Source organism: Rousettus aegyptiacus, unplaced genomic scaffold (assembly GCF_014176215.1).
Source record: "Rousettus aegyptiacus isolate mRouAeg1 unplaced genomic scaffold, mRouAeg1.p scaffold_m13_p_9, whole genome shotgun sequence".
NCBI lineage: Eukaryota > Metazoa > Chordata > Mammalia > Chiroptera > Pteropodidae > Rousettus > Rousettus aegyptiacus.
The window spans coordinates 8969992-8988391 of record NW_023416312.1 but is presented as its reverse complement, the minus strand read 5'-3'; the positions used below and the strand labels follow the sequence as shown (position 1 = coordinate 8988391).

At 40.4% G+C, this 18400-nt stretch overlaps 1 protein-coding gene and 1 long non-coding RNA gene across 2 annotated transcripts in view; one reads left to right on the top strand and one right to left on the bottom strand.

Annotated features, from left to right (window-relative positions):
• SMPX (small muscle protein X-linked) overlaps positions 1-6506 on the top strand; it is a 47017-nt gene extending 40511 nt beyond the window's left edge. The window contains exon 5 of the mRNA XM_016166116.2: positions 6069-6506. The gene's annotated coding sequence lies outside the window, so the exon portion shown is untranslated. The remainder of the gene's footprint in view (positions 1-6068) is intronic.
• Positions 1-18400, bottom strand: part of LOC107521439 — a 65425-nt gene that overhangs the window by 31783 nt on the left and 15242 nt on the right. The window lies entirely within an intron of this gene.

Here is an 18400-nt window from a genome sequence, read left to right as displayed (position 1 = left end):
TAAAGTCCTTTGATGACGGCTTCAAAAGGTAGAATTTGGCTATACTTAACTTTTAAAATAATGGTTGGAGTGATTAGGGGTGACAACGAAGTCATCGATTAAGCTTCCCAGATAGCTTTTTAAAGAAGAGCCGTCAAAATCACCCAGCAAAAGCTTGCTAATTTCTACACTTAGAGAAAACTCTATCAAGAAAATTGTCTTCCATGAAATGTACAATTATGTAAAGAGCCCATGCAAACTGGGAAGCAAAACACTACACCTTAATAGAGAAACAGATAAAGAAAATGAACCCCCTATTCTCAAAAGTGGATGTATAATTAGTAGAGGAGCATGAGAAAATGTATAGCCTCACTAGTAATCAAAGGGGTGCTCAATTAAACAAAAAGTTATCAGTTTTCCTCTGATGAAATTCACAGAGATGAGTGGGGAGATGATCACAAAATAGGCACTTGCTTACTCTCAAAGAATACTGAGTGCCTACCGTATAGCTGGCCTGGATGATGAGGGCTTGGGGCTCAGCAAATGCAGACTGTCACAGCTACGGTGGATTTATGTATCACCCAGCCCAGTTAGGCCTTGATGGAATCCATTCTAAAGAAAATGTTCACGTGGAAAAAGTTTTGTTCATTTGTGACAGCAAAATTGATTAAGAATCTAAGTGTCCAATAAAAGGATTATGGTTAAGTAAACTGGTGTATCCACCTGAAGAAATACTACATAAACTATTTGCGATACAGTGAATGATAATGCAAACAGTAGAAAACTGGAAAAGTGGTTCAGTGATGGAGTAAATTTTGAAAATTCTACACGGTGTCATTCATCCCCACATCCAACACACACAACATGCATTTGCATATTTAAAGCTCTGAAGAGTCCTACAACTAAGAAAATGATTTATCTTTGCTTAACTCAGTACTTCTCAATTTATCTGACCATGGAAAATTTCTTTTGATTTCCTCCTTGCCTCCCTTTCTTTTAAAAGCGAAACCTGTTTTATTGTCTCTTGGAACTAGTTTTTCTCAAACAGATGAACAAACCTTGAGGATATGCTTGCATATATCGTAGTATTTAAGGGCTATGTAAAAATAAAAGCTAGACGCGGGTATATACATATGTAAAAAATTCATCAAGCTGTTCACTTAAGATTTGTACATTTTACTCTATAAAAATATTAAAAAAGAAACCCTGCTCAATTCTGAGAATGCATGACAGTTTTTGATATTAAAATTTGGTGTTCATTAGGACAAGTACAAGAATGTTTGTTAAGTCAAATATTGATACACTACAGATATATTTCTATGTATCAGTTGTTCAGGCAAGGTTGCCTCTAATATGCCGTCAGTATGTAAAGATTACTTATGCCCATTTTATACAAGTTTTGAAAAAGAGTTTAGCATAGGGGAAAGAACTCCAGTCAGGCTTTTAATCCTGTACCAGCCAATAACTCGCTGTGTGACCTTGGACAAGTGACTCAATCCTAATTTCCTAATTTCTAAAATGAGGAGCAATACTAAAACTGTAGTTCCATTCATCTTTGAAAATAGTTTTACTAATTTTAGAAGATTATAAAGGTTTATAGTTATTGCTTTGCCTAGTTGTACATCAAAGGCCAGGTGTTTATTTGACATGGACACACAATTTGCCTTGCTTTAAGGTGACATAAATTCTCCACATCTGGCATATACACTATTTAAATCTTGATTTCAGGTACAGAATTAAAAAAAAAAACTAGTCTTGCTCTTTGTGACTTTACCTTTCCTGATTTTACTAGGTATTGGTTGAAACCTTTCAAATTTTACTTCAGCCACCAAAGGCTTAATGCTGCACAAAAACCAATTCTGGTAGATGTTTCATCATTTAAGAAAAAAGTTTTTGCTAAGAGTTTCCTTTCTTTCGCTTTATAAGTGGCTGGGATAAAAGAAAGAGTTCTGAGTTTGGAGTTGCCTGGGTGTGATTCCAGCCTGTGCACTGCCTGGCTCTTGACCTTGGTGGATGAGATTCCATAGGAGCCTTAGTTGTAGCTTACACTGCCTTCCTCATTGTGTGGTAATAATAATTGCATGGAACAGTGTGTGTGAATGTGCTCCATAAAATAGAGGATTTCACATATGCCTTCTAACAAACCCAAAAGCTTCAACAAGTTTGCTCTGGGTACATGGTTGGCCATTGCATATGGAACCAGACAGAACATGAAGCCTGGCCTCTCCCTTGATTACTTTTGAGTGTCACTGTGTTTATGGCTCTATGATTTAGCACCACATAGGAGGAAGTAATCATTGTAGCACCCTCTGAGTGTCTGGTTAAAGGACCAAATGCAGGCAAGTGTTGAGTGGAGTCCATTTCTTAAATGATGTATGCAGGGCCATGGTGACTATGAGTAACACAGCTATAAATGGTTCATGAAAAGGTGTAAACATCACATGCTCCTCAGCCTGGACTTAGGGTGACACAAGGGAGATATTTGGTATATCACCCCTGCACCAGCCAAGGTGAACTTAAATGTGCACTAGAAGTGGGGCTTCTGTGTCTTCTTAGTTTGGGTACAAAAGATATCTGGGATAGTTGGAAAGCAACTTTTCAGCAGGATGCCTCACATTCCTCATCATTCTCACAAATGTCCCTTACAGGAGAACAGGACACAGGAGAATCATTGACAGCTGGTGTCTAGGCAGCATAGCAGCATGGCCCGGGATACCACCCAACACACTTGCATTCCAACAACCTGACAAACAAGTGTGCTTTCCAGCCCGGGCAATTTTAGCTCTGGATCCCTTCCCACTGTTCTCATTTCTAAATTCGAGCCCTGACCCCAGGTCTCCAGATTCCTGGATTCTTGTATTCTGATAACATACAACCATTCTGAGTACACACTGAGCCCCACAAGGCCAAGGATGGAGATGCTAGTCCTCTGAGGGCTTTGCACTCCTGAAAGGACCATGTGTGACCTTATCCATCAGCACTGTCCTGTGCCCAAGGTTGCTGGGCTCTACTGGGACCTGGGAGGGAGAAGGAAGCTTGATGGGGGGCAGGGCGGGGTGGTTACAGGGTGGTCTGAAAGGCAACTGTAATGATTCCTCTGTTCCCTCTACTGTCTTCCTGCATGGCTCTTGTACAAGGAAGAATTGGGTTCACTTTGTAGATTAAATGAGGTAACTGTAAGAGTCAGTGATGGCATGCCTGGCACATAGTAGATATTCAAAACTGGCACCATCACCATTGGCTGTCCCTCCACTCCCACATGGAACATAGGCTGATTGCACTGGTCCAGGGGCCCTCTCTTCAGCCAGGTTCCCAGGCTTCCCTTGGCTCGCAGACAAGGTGAACAAAGGGGAAGAGCACTGCTGCCCTGGGCCAGTGTAGCATAATGAATTCACTTCTCTGAATAATATGGCCATCTCAGTGCCACAATGGACTGGGCAAACTGAATAAAGTTTTTTCTGGGTTTCCAAAACTGTCTCAAAGTTAGAGAGGTCCACACGCTGCACTAGTTGTGAAGGGGCATTTTAGGGCTTTTAGACAGTCATTAAAGAGTCATTGCAAATGGCTCATCCTAAATTTCTCAGTATAGCCATAATTTCACTACCTGGGATAGCTTCGTGGTGGTCAAAGTCCATATTAAGCCTGTCACAGAAATGGTTCCCATTTCTGGGTTGCAGATGGCGCTTCACAGTCTGGACACTTCTCGGAGAGAAATCACACCTCACAGAACATACTTCAGTGACAATTTGCTATGAATCATCACCCCTTCCATGTAGCTCAGAGAAACTGCAGGAATGTCTCGGCTTCAACGGCAGCTTATCATAGGACTCTCACTTAGACAGAGACTGGCCATATGTCACCCAACACAGTGACCACAGTGGTAAAATGTCTTGAATACACCCTGGCTGTGGGGTGGGGTTTAGGGCAGACCTGACAGCTCTATGGGGACATACCACATCAAATCAAGACTCTTTATTTACTGGATCTGTGGCTCCTTGCTCATTCCTGCTGCCTCACATTAGAGAATGTGGGTTTGGCTATAGCTCCAACTCCAATTCTTGTCCTGTTCTCACTTCTCTAGTGGGCCAACTCATCAGTCCTCATGCCCCTGCTATGTGTCAGGTGCTGTGATAGGCAATGAGATATAAAAATAGGACATGTTCACACTCTTTGGAAGGTCACAGCCTAGTGGCAGGACAGCTATGGTGGGAAAGCTATGAGAGGAAAGAGATGATGCATATGGGTAAATAACCGCAATGCAGCATGTTAAGAGGACAGTCATGGGGTGGGTAGTCAAAAGTTATAAGCAAAGAGGGAGAGGCCTGAAGGCTCTTGTCGTGTTACAAAAGCAGTAAGTGACCAGCAAACTCAGTGCAAGGTATATGAGGGAGACTGGTCAGGGACAGGCCCACATGGTGGGCCGGAATGGAATTGCTGGTCAACAAAATGCATCTTGCTAAAAATCTTGGGCTGGAAAAGTGGTGCTTTCTTGCTTCTTCTTGGTGAATGGCATGGACTGAAAATGGAGTTTTTTTTTAACTCCATTTTTTAAAAAGTAAATGCTAGAAATACAAGAACATGTGCTGACTGCTGATGATGTCTTCAAATCTGCAATTATTAATATCTTCCTACCTTTCCCTCTGGTTTGAAAACCATCCAAACCTTCCCTGTTAGTGGAGTGGAAGGAGCCCAAGTTAGGATGTCCAAGTTCAAATTCTAGCTTTTCTATTTATCAGCAATGAGACTTTGAGCTACTTACTTTGCTTTTTGAACCTCTGTGTATTTCATCTCAACAATGAGTATAATGCAAGCTGCATCACAGCAATACTATAAATGCTAAATGACACAACAGGCTTTTATTCTCTAAAGAAGCACATAGGACAGCAAATATTTCTAAATGATCTCTGCTGCAGGATTCTCAGGGCTCATTGGCCAGAATGGGGTCCCATGCTGCTCTTAGTTATGAGAGCCTGGGAGTGGAGTCTTTGGTGACCAGCCTTTATAGTAGAGAAAGCAAGGAAGAAAGTGGTTGTGGATAGATATGGAGAGACCCAAGCCACAGAGTCTGCCATAGTGGAGTCAGGTGGGTGGGGGGACTCATTTGTGGAATTTTCTTTGCTCTGTCAATGGTAATAAAAAAGCACGAGCATTCCATTTCTTAGAAAAGATTCGGCCCATTCACATAAGTAAAACACACAAGGAATGACAACGAGAAAGAATGGAAAACAAACGTGTAAATAATGTTCAATGATCCCTGAATTACAAGAGTTTTTAAAAGAAATGGCATTGTATTAATTAGCTATTGCTGCATAACCAACCAACCCCAAATCCAATGGCTTAGAATAAAATCATTTCTTATTCTGCCTCATACGTTTGTGGCTCAGCTGATCTAGGCTGGGCTGACTTATGCATCTGTGGCAGCTGAGGGCTCTGCCCTAAATGGGGCTAGGATGAGGCATGTTAGCTGGATAGCTCTGTTCCAAAGGTTTCTTGTCCTTCTCCTGAGATCAGCAGGTAAGCCTGGGATTAGCCTACTCATGGCAATGGCAGAGGCTCAAGAGAGTAAACAAAAACATGTGATATCTGCTGAGGTTTAGGCTCAGGCCTGGCACACCATCATCAGCTTCATTCTTTTGGCCAAACTGAGTCATGTGGTTAAGCCCAGATATGAGGAATTATACCCCAACCACAATAGCAGGAAACTAAAAGGTGCCATGGCCATGGGGACAGATATACGGATGGGTAGAGAACTGGAGCCATGATTGCAAATTGACCACCCGCACCAAAGGCATTGCAACGCATAATTGTAAGGTTAGTATCATACTCTAATCCTTCAGAAGGAAGCCATCCTACCTAATTTAGTTTGGAATTACTTAAATTACTAGAGCCAAAGTTGATGGTCACACTTTCTACTCTTAGTTCAGTTTACATTTATAAAATCAAGAGGTGAAGTTTCCAAGTGAAGATGATGCCTTCAATTTTGACACGTACCTATCACATTGATTTAAAAGCTGCCCCCAAAATATCTCATGAACCAAAAATATCTCATGAAAACTAAACTAATGCTTCCTCTGGTTTCTCTTTTGCAGGCTTGATGTGAAGAATTGAAGAGTATGGATTCAAATGAAAAAAGCTCACTAAAAATTTTATATATTTGTATTATGATTATGAACCTCCTGAATGCCTGAGACTCTAGCAGAAATGTCCTGTTTGTACATTTACATCTCTTCCTTCTAGTTGGCTGCACTTCTTACTTTAGTTTATCCTCATGTTTGGCACCTTGCAGAGCAAATAAGCTCAAGAATTCACCACTTGGAAGGTGTGGTTTTGAGGAGGGATATGATTTTATGGAGAGGGATATGGTGATATGCATAACAGTGATTTTGAAATTTGGAAATTCTCTAAGCTACTTCCCATACTATTTTGGTCAATATTTGGAATGTATTTTAGTTCTTCACCTTCTACATTATGTCAATAAACTTTTTATGAGTTCAAATAAATATGTGAGTAAATATAAAATATGAATCAAGACTAAATTGATTTTCATGTCTTCAGAGAGCTAGATATTCCCCCACATGGAGAGAAATGAGATATAAGAGCCAGTGAAATCCCACGTTGTCTAAGTGGGGCTTCTTATTCTGAATTATTGGGTACCATGGGTGATACTATGGCTGACTGGTCACTGCAAATGAAGTTAAATATTGCCTGAGGAACTAGGCATCATTGAAATTTCTCCTCCAAGGATGGCCTTTATGATGAGTTCATTTTACTTCCATAGAGGCTCAGAAATTCCCTTTGCTCAGATGGGATAGAGTTCATTAAAAGGCACAGTAAAAATAAAGCTGAGGGCCTAGATCAAAAGAGAGGGCCAGATCATATCTTGGTTTTCCTAAGAAAACCTGCTGCTGAAGATGGAGAGTCTCTAAAACTTAATTAATGGCCAACATGATCATAAGCCAAAAGGAATCACCTACACCCCTCTAGGGTCTTCTGATACTTCCAGATGCTTGGGCAACTTCACAATATGAAGGTTTAAGGGACCAGGTTCTCAAGGCCACACTGTTTTAAAGGCAAGTGTGTTACCTACCTATCTGGTATGCAGAGACCCCAACACCATGGCTCGTATCCTTGCCTTAGTGTCTGCCATTTTTTAAAAAATCAGATGTACTTCTAAGCATCCTAAGCAAAAATGAGTCTTCAGCTTTTGTTTCATAGAGGTCAGTTTCCAAAAGCGGGACTATCACCATGTACACATGTGACTGGGTACAAATTCAGTGGGGCCTGGGGGGAGGGGTTCAGGTTTTCCTGAATGAGTGCCCATCTGATCATGGGTGCCAGACATCCTGCTGAGCTGTGGTTTAGCCTGGTGCTCTAAATCTAATACACACACACAGGGCAGGGAATATCAGTCAGAACCAAATATGCCAGCCTGATCATTTGTCGGCAGAGTAGATTCTAAATAAGGGCATTGTGTTGCCTTGGGCCATTCCCTTCTTTCTTAATGAGGGGAGTTGGGTAGGATTCAAAATTTACCTCAGTGTTCTCTTTGTTTATATATAAGTGATCCATGTTCAGCTTCAAAATTAAATTCTAGTTTAATGTTATAAAAACTGTCTCCATATTTTAGTGCAGTCTCCCAAGTCAATATGTAGCATAGTACAGAGCAGAATCCCTAGATAAATGCAATGGATATTTTGAGAGGTCTATATTTAATATGTATTTTTTTTGTTGTTGTTATTAAGGCTCAAATTCACTGTATGTGAGATTTAGCAAGTTCCATATTCTATCTTTTATTGAACACATATAGGAAAGGACAGTTTACTTTCAACGAAGCTCTAATTTAAAAAATTCAGGTTTCACGCTACATAGCTCTTTAAAAACCCATACATCGCTTCGAAACAGTCTTATCTTTCTCACAGGTTTGCAAACAACCAATTATTATGCAACTTTTCCATGAGCGAAAATAAGGTACAAGTACTTGAAGGTTCATTAGGAGAGAGAAAAAAAACTAGAAATGACACTGGTTGGAATAATTAAAGCATAAGGAACAACAGCCAGTTTTCAGTGCACGTGCTGTGAACCGTACCAACTATCTGTTACTGGGCTGACAGGTGAGAATCCCCAGGGCAGTACAACAGGCATTCCACCCACACTGCCTTCTCCGCCTTGACTCTGTGCTAAGTGTGGGGAGGAGCACAGTACATTCAGCCAGACAATCAGCTTACTTAAAACACCCTCCTTCCCCTCAGCCCTCTCCCCTCCCCATATGGGATTTTCCCATGTTGTGCTTGAGGCATGAGTAAAAGAAGGCCCCACAGCATCTAGGATTGCGTGGGATACCTGAATAGCTTCTCCTTCTGGAGCAGAGGCCATCTGGAACAAGCAAGGCTCTCCAGAATCTTCTCAACTATCTTTTAAAATGATCTATACATTTCAAGAGTGCAGATTGGAAGATAATTAGCTTTGTTTCCAAGACACAGAATTTTAAAAATCAGGCCCAGGGCATGGAGGACAATCTGCATCCCTCATTTTTCACTAGAGCAGTTAGAGCGGTGGTCCCCAACCTTTTTGGCACCAGAGACTGATGCTCCTATGAGGATCTAGTGCCTGAGGTGGAGCTGAGGTGGTGATGCTAGCGCTGAGGAGTGACCGCAAATATAGATGAAGGTTTTAGCTCTGGGGAGCAGCTGCAAATACAGATGAAGCTTCGCACTTGCTAGCCCACTCACCTTCTGCCATGCGACCCAGTTCCTAACAGGCATCTGAACCCTGGGGGTTGGGGGCCCCTGAGTTAGAGTATTTACAAAAGCCTTCCCATTATGATTAGGTCCATATAAGGATCACTACTGATTGGAATGTACCATCCTGAGAAACCTCCTCTCTTACATGCTTGGGCTGACCTAGAATTAAGGTCTCCCTTCTGAGATAAGACATGGAAAGGTTCATGGGGAAGAGAACAGGGCTCATTTGGATTCAAGGACTACAGGATGATGAATAAAACTAGTTCCATTTGCAGGTATGTGGTATTATCCCATTGCTTTGCAATCTAGCTTGAAATAGAAACTGTCTTTAACTTGGTAATTGATGCTCCCTTGGGATTTTTAACCTGATGCTGAATATATGCATCAGTGTGGCCCACGGCTAGTTCTCTGCCTCACAGACCATTAATGAAATGTCTGTGCTTTTCCAAAAGAGAGGATTTATTGCCATAACATTCACATGTGATCGTGTATTCAGTCAGCAAGCCATGCTCACGGCAAACACTAGGGGTAATGCAATGCACCAGCATGTTGCTAGGCAAAGAAAACCTTTAGAGCTCATACACTCAGTTCCTTTTTTTCTCCAAGCAAATGACCAAACCTGCTTAGATCCCACACTGAAGGCAAATCGCACTGTCAAAAAAATATATATGCTGATTATAAAAGAGGAGATTCAGCTATAAATAAGTTTACAGCCTTAACAACACTATCACCTAAAGGCTTTCTTCAGAGAAAGAAAAACAATCTCAATTAAGCAATCATTTTTAAATTCTGGGATGCACTTGGCCTCATATCCTTCAACCCTCTGCTTGTTTATTATAGGAGAAAAATAACTCCCATAACATTTGACTTCTGTGCAAAATAATTCAGTGCCACCCCCAACAAGGAGAGACCGCACTCCGAGACAATGAGGCTCTTTTTTAAAACCAGATCTTCCCTAGTTCGGTGAGGGTATATTTAAGTTTTATTTTCCAGATGGAAAGGGGACTCTTCCCTTGGGCTTTAGATGTCTGCCGAGCAAAAGCAGGTCTGCACTCTAAACTCTAATTTTCAAATCTGATGGAGAGTTGGATGGAGTGATGAGGAGGGATGTATAGGTAGGAATTTACCCTGGTGTGCGGGTTGCTACTGGTCTTTAGACTTACAGAATGAGGGCTGTAGGCTTCTCTGGAATCTATTTCTGCTCCTTAATACTGCTTATGAATCTATGGTGCACTAGACAAGACAGGGTCCAGTAGGAATTTCTGTTCAGAAGCATTTTGGAACAGACCAATGTTCAACTGAACCACCCACACAAGCCATTATGCTTACAGCTAATGGCAGTCTTTAGACAAAAAACAAACAACAACAAAACAAAACAAAAACCAGAGAAGGTTTTTTGTGTTATTTCTAGCTTTATTTTTATTTATTTTTTGTTTTGTTTTGTTTTATACTTTGTCTTCTGGCTCTGGCCACACATAGAAAGATTCTTGGGCTCAGAAAATCCTCACCCTCCTCATCAACTGGAGCTGTTTTCCAGTATTTAGTGGGAGGTGACAGACATTTGAAGAAGCCAGTGGAGACATCTCAACATCTAGGGGGCTGGATGCCAGCAAGGCGTGGACATATCTACATAGTTTTAGAACTCAGGCCTTGGTTAGTGTCCTAAAAATCATCTGGGTGGATCTAACTTTATCACAATTTCTTTAAAATGGCATGTTGCATTGATTTAATTTTGCAGGCAAGAAAATATGCATAGCTATTTCTTGTGATTAAATAAAAACAACTGTACATAGACCAAGATTCCTTAAATTTTAAACAAAAACACCCAAAATAAAAAACACTCCAAACTTATTTTTTTTTCTAAATCTTGAAGTCATTGCCTGGCATCATGCTTGTGATAATAATGGCCAAGGAGGAGGAGGGTGAGGAGAAGCTCCCTTTGGAAGCCAGGCAAAGCACACACACATGGGGTGGGGGAATTTAGGAGGAAGAAGCAGACAGGAGAAATGTTCCTCAATGTCCCACTGGGCTGCAAACTCTATAGTTATATCCTGGTCGACTGCTGGAACCCCAACCCCTAGACTCATTATTTTGGCCCGATCTTATTTTTATTTACCAGTTTGGGAAAGGAACACTCCCATCTCTATTGCTCTACAGCTTTCCTGTCTGGATAACTGGACCCTGGCTGCAGATCTACCAAAACGACTGCCATTAATTTCCTTGGAGAGTGTGCTTCGACCAGAGGCTTTACCAATATCTGCCACCCTAGAATCATTCATTCCATTTGGCCCTGGATACAAACAATAATGCCTATTGCTGGCTGGAAAATAAACCGTGGGAACTGGCATGTTTTTCAGTGCAAGGTCATCGAGAACAGTGCTGACCCATTGTATCCCCCAGAACTTTCGTTTAGAGGCCAGAGGCAATGATCTCTAACAGATGCACCATTAGGCAAGACCTACATTGGGAAGCTTTGTTGATTCAGATACTCAGTAATTAAGTTGTGGGCCAGCGAGCACATTATCTGCAATCAAACATGTCCCTGATCAGTGATTAGACAGACAAGCATGTGACTTCATTGTCTCTGCTGAAGGATGGTTATGTAATAGTCTCTCAGCCTTGGACATCATGGTTATTTGCCAAAATTTGATCCCAGTAAATAAGCTGAAATCATTTGCTGTGCTTCTGGGAATCAGATTTTTAGGACAAGTGACTTCCTTGGGAGGCTTGATGCATTTGATCTGACTATTGATGTACTGAGAACTCTACAGAGACCCAGACACAAGGTGGTGGGTCCAAGAGAGGTGGGAGCTGCTATGAATGTCTGAGGGGCAGCTGGTTGTCATATGACTTTACCCAAACAGTGACATGTCAGAGAATGTCTCTTTTTAACCTTCAGAGCTTTTTTGCTGCTTATGAGGTAGTAAAGGGAAAGGTGTAAAGGAGGAAAGGAGGGAGGGAGAGACAGAGAATGAGAGGCAGAATGGGAAGCAGAAAATGAGAGAGAGAGAGAGGTAAGAGAAGGAGAATGCATTTGCTCCTAGAGCCTGTCTCTGGTCACTAAAGAAGATTCTGTGGCCTCTCTGTGGTCTGCCTGAGCAGGGCAAACCTATCTGTTTCATGCACAATCAAACACTCATCATCTATTTTCTTCTGAAGGTTAAGGAGGATGCATGAGGGCTTCCAAGTACATGCGGCCAGGCCAACCATGGACTAAAAGATAATCTGGCTTGGGTGACCTGAGACATCTAAATGCCACATAGTCTTGATGCACATGTGACCTGGAACTGCCCTGGGGTGACTCAGGCACCAGCCCTTTCTTAATCCCTTATTTGCTCTCCTTGCTCTATCCAGTGAGATTAACACAGCCACAGCCTGCGGAGCAGCTCAAGCAGCCCTCCTCTCTCCAGCACTGGCGTTCTGCACATGGTTTAAGAGCTTGGTCTCTGAATTCAGATTAATCTGCATTTAAATCCTGGCTATAAAATGCTGCATGTCTTTTTAAAAGTAAACCTACAGCCAAATCAACAGGCAAGGAGACTCATCCAGTGCCGGGCCAGGCATCACTGGAGGAGCGAATACTGCATGGTGGAGTTCTCTCACCCAGAAATTTCAAAGCTGAGTTTTGACAAGTATATTTGAGGGCTACATTGAAGGCCATATTTGATGAGTACACGGAGAACTAAACATTAGGGGAAAACTACCAAAAATTATTTAAAATATATTATCTATTGATTTAACCCATGATTGAAATCATTTCCACTTAATTTAAATTCCACATAGTTCAGATTCCTCTATCTAAATCAGAACTTATGATTTAGGCAAATGTCCAGGGTAGTAAGCACATCACATCAATAAGCATGCTTTTCTTTGCTTCAGTCTTTGTTTCTTTCCCCAGCAGCAGACTCTGAGACAAGGATTCAAGTAAAGGTACCTTGTTTGGGCAGGGAAGGAGATACCGGCAGGGAACTGGGAAGGTGAGATAAGGCTGGGAAAGCATTTGAAGAGGGAGGGTGTGAAGCAGTTATCATTATGGGTAACTGGAGCTCAACCCCACAGGGGAAGCTGTGGGAGTCTGGAGAGAACACATGCCCCAGAGTGACCCCAACCCCAGTGAGGGAGCTAGGGTATTTAAGCGCCAAGTTCCCTCCATCATTGATTGAGGGTCGCCTGCTGCACCAGCAGGCAAAGGGCACTTTGCAGGTAAAGCCCCCGAAAAAGAAATTCAGTGATTGGAAGGCTGGAAGCCAGGTCATGTGTGCTGGAATGTAGGAGTTAAGATTATATGGTGAGGTACAGGGCCTGTCACAGCTTCTGTGTATAAATGACCAAAAAATTAAAGTTCTTATTGTAGTAGATCACAGATACAGTAGATCTACTAAACTTGTGACTGGCTAAATATGTATCATTGCTCCAGGAGGTGAATGATTCCTGGTATCTTCCCACTAAAAATAAATTAGAGGCAAAACATCTGGATAGGGAAGTAGTATCCTTATTTTTTTCTTACAAAGGTACCCATTTTAATGGAACAGTATTAATGATGAAAATAATTTTAAAAACAGAAATTCTGTAAGATATCCAGTTCCAATTAATTTCACAAATATCCCTCTTCCTGAATACTTTTTAAACTACATTTTCATCATAATGATATATAGATAAAGCCAGGGAGGTATATATCTATCTAAAGTAAATAAATACAAATCTACAATGTGTAAATATATTTATATATATAAAACTACATGATAAATGTTACTTACTCTCCATATATAATTAATATACAAGATTATTATCAGTATAAAGGCTTGTTTTTATTTTTTAAATAGGTATATCCCTAGAAAACCAATTAATCAGATCCAGATATCTCTTTCCTGTAAAAGCAGCATGTTTTCACCTATTAGGATTTTTTTGAAAGCTTCAATAAAATATCCTCATGGTTATACCCACGACCCTAAAGTACCTTAGGACTTTGTGTCACTCTGGTTTATGTAAGTCACTGCAAAACTGTAATGACTCGGGGCTTAAATATCAGTTCAATAAGAAAGTATACTTGAATAAATTGATAAAAAGAGCGAAAGAGAAAGAGGACTTAAACATAATGTGTAATCAATATCAATGATTTGGTAGCCTACTAGGCTCTGCAGTGAAAACAGTGGATGAGGTAATAGCATCGACAAAGAATAGGAAATGGAAGCATCAGCAATGGAAATGTGGTTGAGTAGATCATTAAATGATATGCTGAGAAACCCTGAGATTTAAGGGTGGCAAGTAAGTCTTTTCTGTTGAGTAGCTTCTGTGCCACAATAATTTGGGGGTGATGTGAGCCAGAAAAGGTAGAAGCCAGTTTCTCCACTGTAAAATATAAAAGTGTCCTGAAAGTGGCAGAGAGAGCTAGGTGTCCCCCAATATTTGTTCTCCCCCCTTTTCCTCAGTAATAAAATTGTTTTAACTGGCTGCAGAGTCATTCCTTTTGCAGCTCACAGTGGCCCTGTGCCTAAATTCTGGCTAAGGGTCATTAAACAAAAGCAGCATTTATAATTCCTGGTAAGTATCCCTGAAGGGAGAGGTCAGCTACTTCTTTCTTCCCTTTTCCTCATTCTTTTTAGCTGCAATGCAGATGTAATGGTTGGAGCAGGAGTCACCATCTTAGACCATAAGGCGGAAGCTGTGTGTTGACAGGAGTCTGTCCATAGAGCTACCACGCTAGCCTTGGACTGCTTACACTTCTGAGGGAGGAAAACAAAACCATTTTCCTGTACCTTGAGGTTTTTGTTACTCACAGCTGAACCTAACTAACACAAAGGCTGTTCTTCCATGGAAATGAACATGGGATACTGTACGTTATTCGCTGGAATATATTTTCTGCACTCACTTCCTGTGTTTGGAGGTTCAGTCATTCTGCATCTCTCCCGGCCTCCACACACAGAAAGGACAGATATTTGCTTCCATAGAGACATAAAACTTGGGCACATGCACTAAGGCAGGCCACTTGATTATGAGAGAAGGAGCAGTGGACAGTTAGAATTTATTTAGAATTCATTCCAGATTGACAGGAGTGGCCTGCCCATTGTAATGGCAGCAGTGCCTGGGGCAAGGCTCAGTATTGTGCAATGGTACACTGGTGTCCTAACCAAACTTTTCTATGGCATGATTTGGTGATAGTTCTCTGTCATACTCACCCTTTTCTCTCCTATTCTCTTTTCAAACCTGTTTCTCTGGCACACCCACCTGATATGAGAATTATCCCAAATCCTTCCAGTGATGGGTCAGTATCTATTGCTTGCAATTATAAACCTTGACTCATACAGGAATTGATGTCTGGGCATGAGTTGCAACGAACAGCCTTAGGAAAATAGAAGCTATCCTGAATGAGTTATTTGTTCTAATTGGGGTTGAAGGCAGTGTGTTAAGGGGTAGGACTCTGGCAGCTACTGGCAAACCAGCAAAAATAATCATCCATGATCACCCAGAATAATGTACTCGTTGAAGACTTTTTTTTCTCCTTGGACTGCCACATGTCTGTTGTCAGCAACGAGAGTGAAACCCTTACTCATGAGGTGGTATCATTTCTTTCCTAGCAGAAGGGAAGAGGCGAGCAGCTGCGAGACCCTATCTCTCCCACTCTCCCCCCAAAACACATCCAGTCACCAATTAAATGTCTTAAAACTACCAGGACTAACCTCATTGTTTCCTAAACTCCCTTCATTCATCACAAAAAGCTCTTCCCACCATGTCACCCTCATCTGTGCTTCAATACCACATATCAATGTATTAGGAATATCTCAGAGTGACAGAGGCCAAGGGACATTCCTTCACCACCAGAAGCAAGATGATCATTCTTATCAGAGTGGGAATCAGAAGAATCTGAGGCACAGGGATCTCTGGCAGTAATGGACTGATCATGAAATCATCAGGTCTGAAGATCCTAGTTATTATACTAAGGCCTTATATTATTTTTACAACAGCAAAACTCCATACCTGGTTAACAAAGATTACACACATGCCAAAATAGGAAAATACTGAGTTGAGGCCTCGTACCCAATTCTAAAACCTGAGTCACTCAACTCCCAGATCAGGGGTCCTTGAACAAAGGGGAGTCTGTGTGCTTCAAGAAAAGATTCTGCAAAGACTTCCTGAAGTACATCCTGGATCTTCATTTTAGCCCTCCTGTGAGAGACTCCATCATTTACCACAAGAAGTATGCAGTGAGTAGAGGGAAATGTGTATATCTGTAGAGAATTATTGCCCATGGGCTCTAAGATAATGCTAAGCCCTGAGGACCCTGAAAGTTCCTGTGGCTGATTAGTCAGATTGGTTAGAAGATAAATGAAGGTTGGACAGGAGTCTACTTCATGATAAGACCTGTGGGACACCAACCTATCTCCAAGTTGTTTCCTCAGTTCTTGAGTATTGATGAAATATGTTCTTGGAAACTGGCTGTGGCACACTATATTTTCCAAAGATGGCTGCAATGATATCATGATCCCACTGGTGTTCTAAAATGCAACTTTGGGACTGCCCCAGTTAGAGGTGGAGTCTATTTGTCCACCTCTCGGATGAGGGAGGCTCTGTGACTGCTTTGATCAATAGAATAGAATGAAGTGATACTGTGCCAATTTTAAGCATAACCCTTAACTGACCAGGAACTTCCTGATTCCTGCCTCTTGGAAGGCAGTTACATGTAAGAAGAAGTAACTACCTCGAGGCCACCATATTGTGAAAAGCCTAAGCCAATATAAAATGTGACATGGAGAAAGTCAGAAGCAAGTCTGTTTTGACTAAGTGGTTTGACAATAAGGACAGGCTTTTCCATATAGATGATACATTTTCCGTAACTTGGATGGGCTAAAGCTGAAGTTTTAAGCTTTTGGTGAAAATATAGTTAAAAGCACGTAATAATATAAAAGTACTTTATAAATAATATTGTAATGACAAATACTTAAAACTGTTTACTAAACTTTTCTCACTATAAAGGCCAAATGAGATGCCTGTTGGAGAAAGAACAAGTAAAATGAATAGTTGTGTCGGAAGTCATAGGAACGTCTTTGTAGTATACTTTCAAAAACGGAGAAAGTAAATGATGCAAAGAGTAGATGACAATTGATTTCTCAAGTCATATAATTCTAAATCTTTGCTCTCAAATAAAATTGAAAAACCTATGAGCTGGGAGCTGATACAACGTTAAAAATAAAAATAATTTTTTTTTTGTCAATAGATCACTATGGAACATTTAGCACAAACCTGGAAAGATTTCAACAAATTGAGTGACACAGGCATAGCAACACTCCTCCATTCCTACATACTTATTTATGTGAGCAAGGTTTCTCAGAACTTATATTTATAACACTAAAAAATAGGAATAAATTTTTGCTGAACCCTGTCTTATCTGGCAGTAAGACATATTCATCTATGGCTACATGAACTACTTTTTAAAAATTAGACCCATTCATATTACTAAGAAATGCAATTTTGACTAAAATTTGATTTTTTTATGTTTAACGATTATTTACCAATATTTATATTTATGTTGAGTATGTTAATTGTGTACAAATAACTGTAATAACTCAATCCATAAGATATTTTTAACATTTAGAGATGAAATTCAAAATTCCAGTTTGTATATATACATATACATATATATTTACTGAGAAGAATGATAGAGCATAAAATAAACTCATAAAAAATTACATATTTATTAGCATAAAATGCTATGGGTCATGATATGAAAATTAAAGTTCAATCAGAAAAAGGAAAAGATGTAAAGTTTATTAATGTTAACTAGGAGCTTTATGTATTCTTTAAATATATCAAGTCACAATACTGTCTTGTTGATTAGCTAGACTTAAAAAAGTGATGGATGAAATGTTAATACAGATTAAACTTAAAACCAGGTTGTATCTATAGCTATTACATTGTGAATGGCACTTGAGACAAAATTCTTCCTATATTTGAAAACTTATCTGATTTCATAAAGCAGTTACTCATGTCATTGACAAATGTAATTCCGTCATAAATCTTCATTTGTTTTACTTTCATCTTACTTGTTAATGCAAACAAAATTATCGGCTGATATTCATGTCAGAACTACACTCAATTAATGACTCTAGCAACTTTTTGGTTGGCTGAACTGAGTAGTAATCAAGCCTCTAACTGTAGTCCAGTTTTGTCAAATCCTGGTTGAATCGCAAACCATTTTTTGGTGGGGTTAGCCAAAAAAAAAAAAAAAAAAAAAAGCACCAACCTTTGACAACTGATTGGCTTTTTGGAACTTACAATAAAAAATGTTGTAAGTTTTATCACTAGTTGTAAATTGTGTGCTAAAATCTTTCATGTCAGTACAATTTATTATAAATAGTGTTTTTTTCCCCCCAGAGAGCTGGTGGGTAAACATTTATCAGCATACCACTGCAGCCAGCCAAGGTGGGGCTGAAGGCAATGGGAGCACAGAATGAGTAACACAGGAAGGACATTGTAAATACCTCATCATCAGTTGCAGAAACAAGGGCCATAGCTTCTACCCAGATTCTCTTCCTCACTGCACCATGTGTATATTTACACATTTTCAATTATTGCCCTTTCTTTCCTCTTCCTTTACCCCATTATTGCACACAGAATTTGTTGGAGGTCGTGAAGGGATTATGACAGAAACAGATATTCCTCAGATGCCCTGGGTGAGGGGCTAG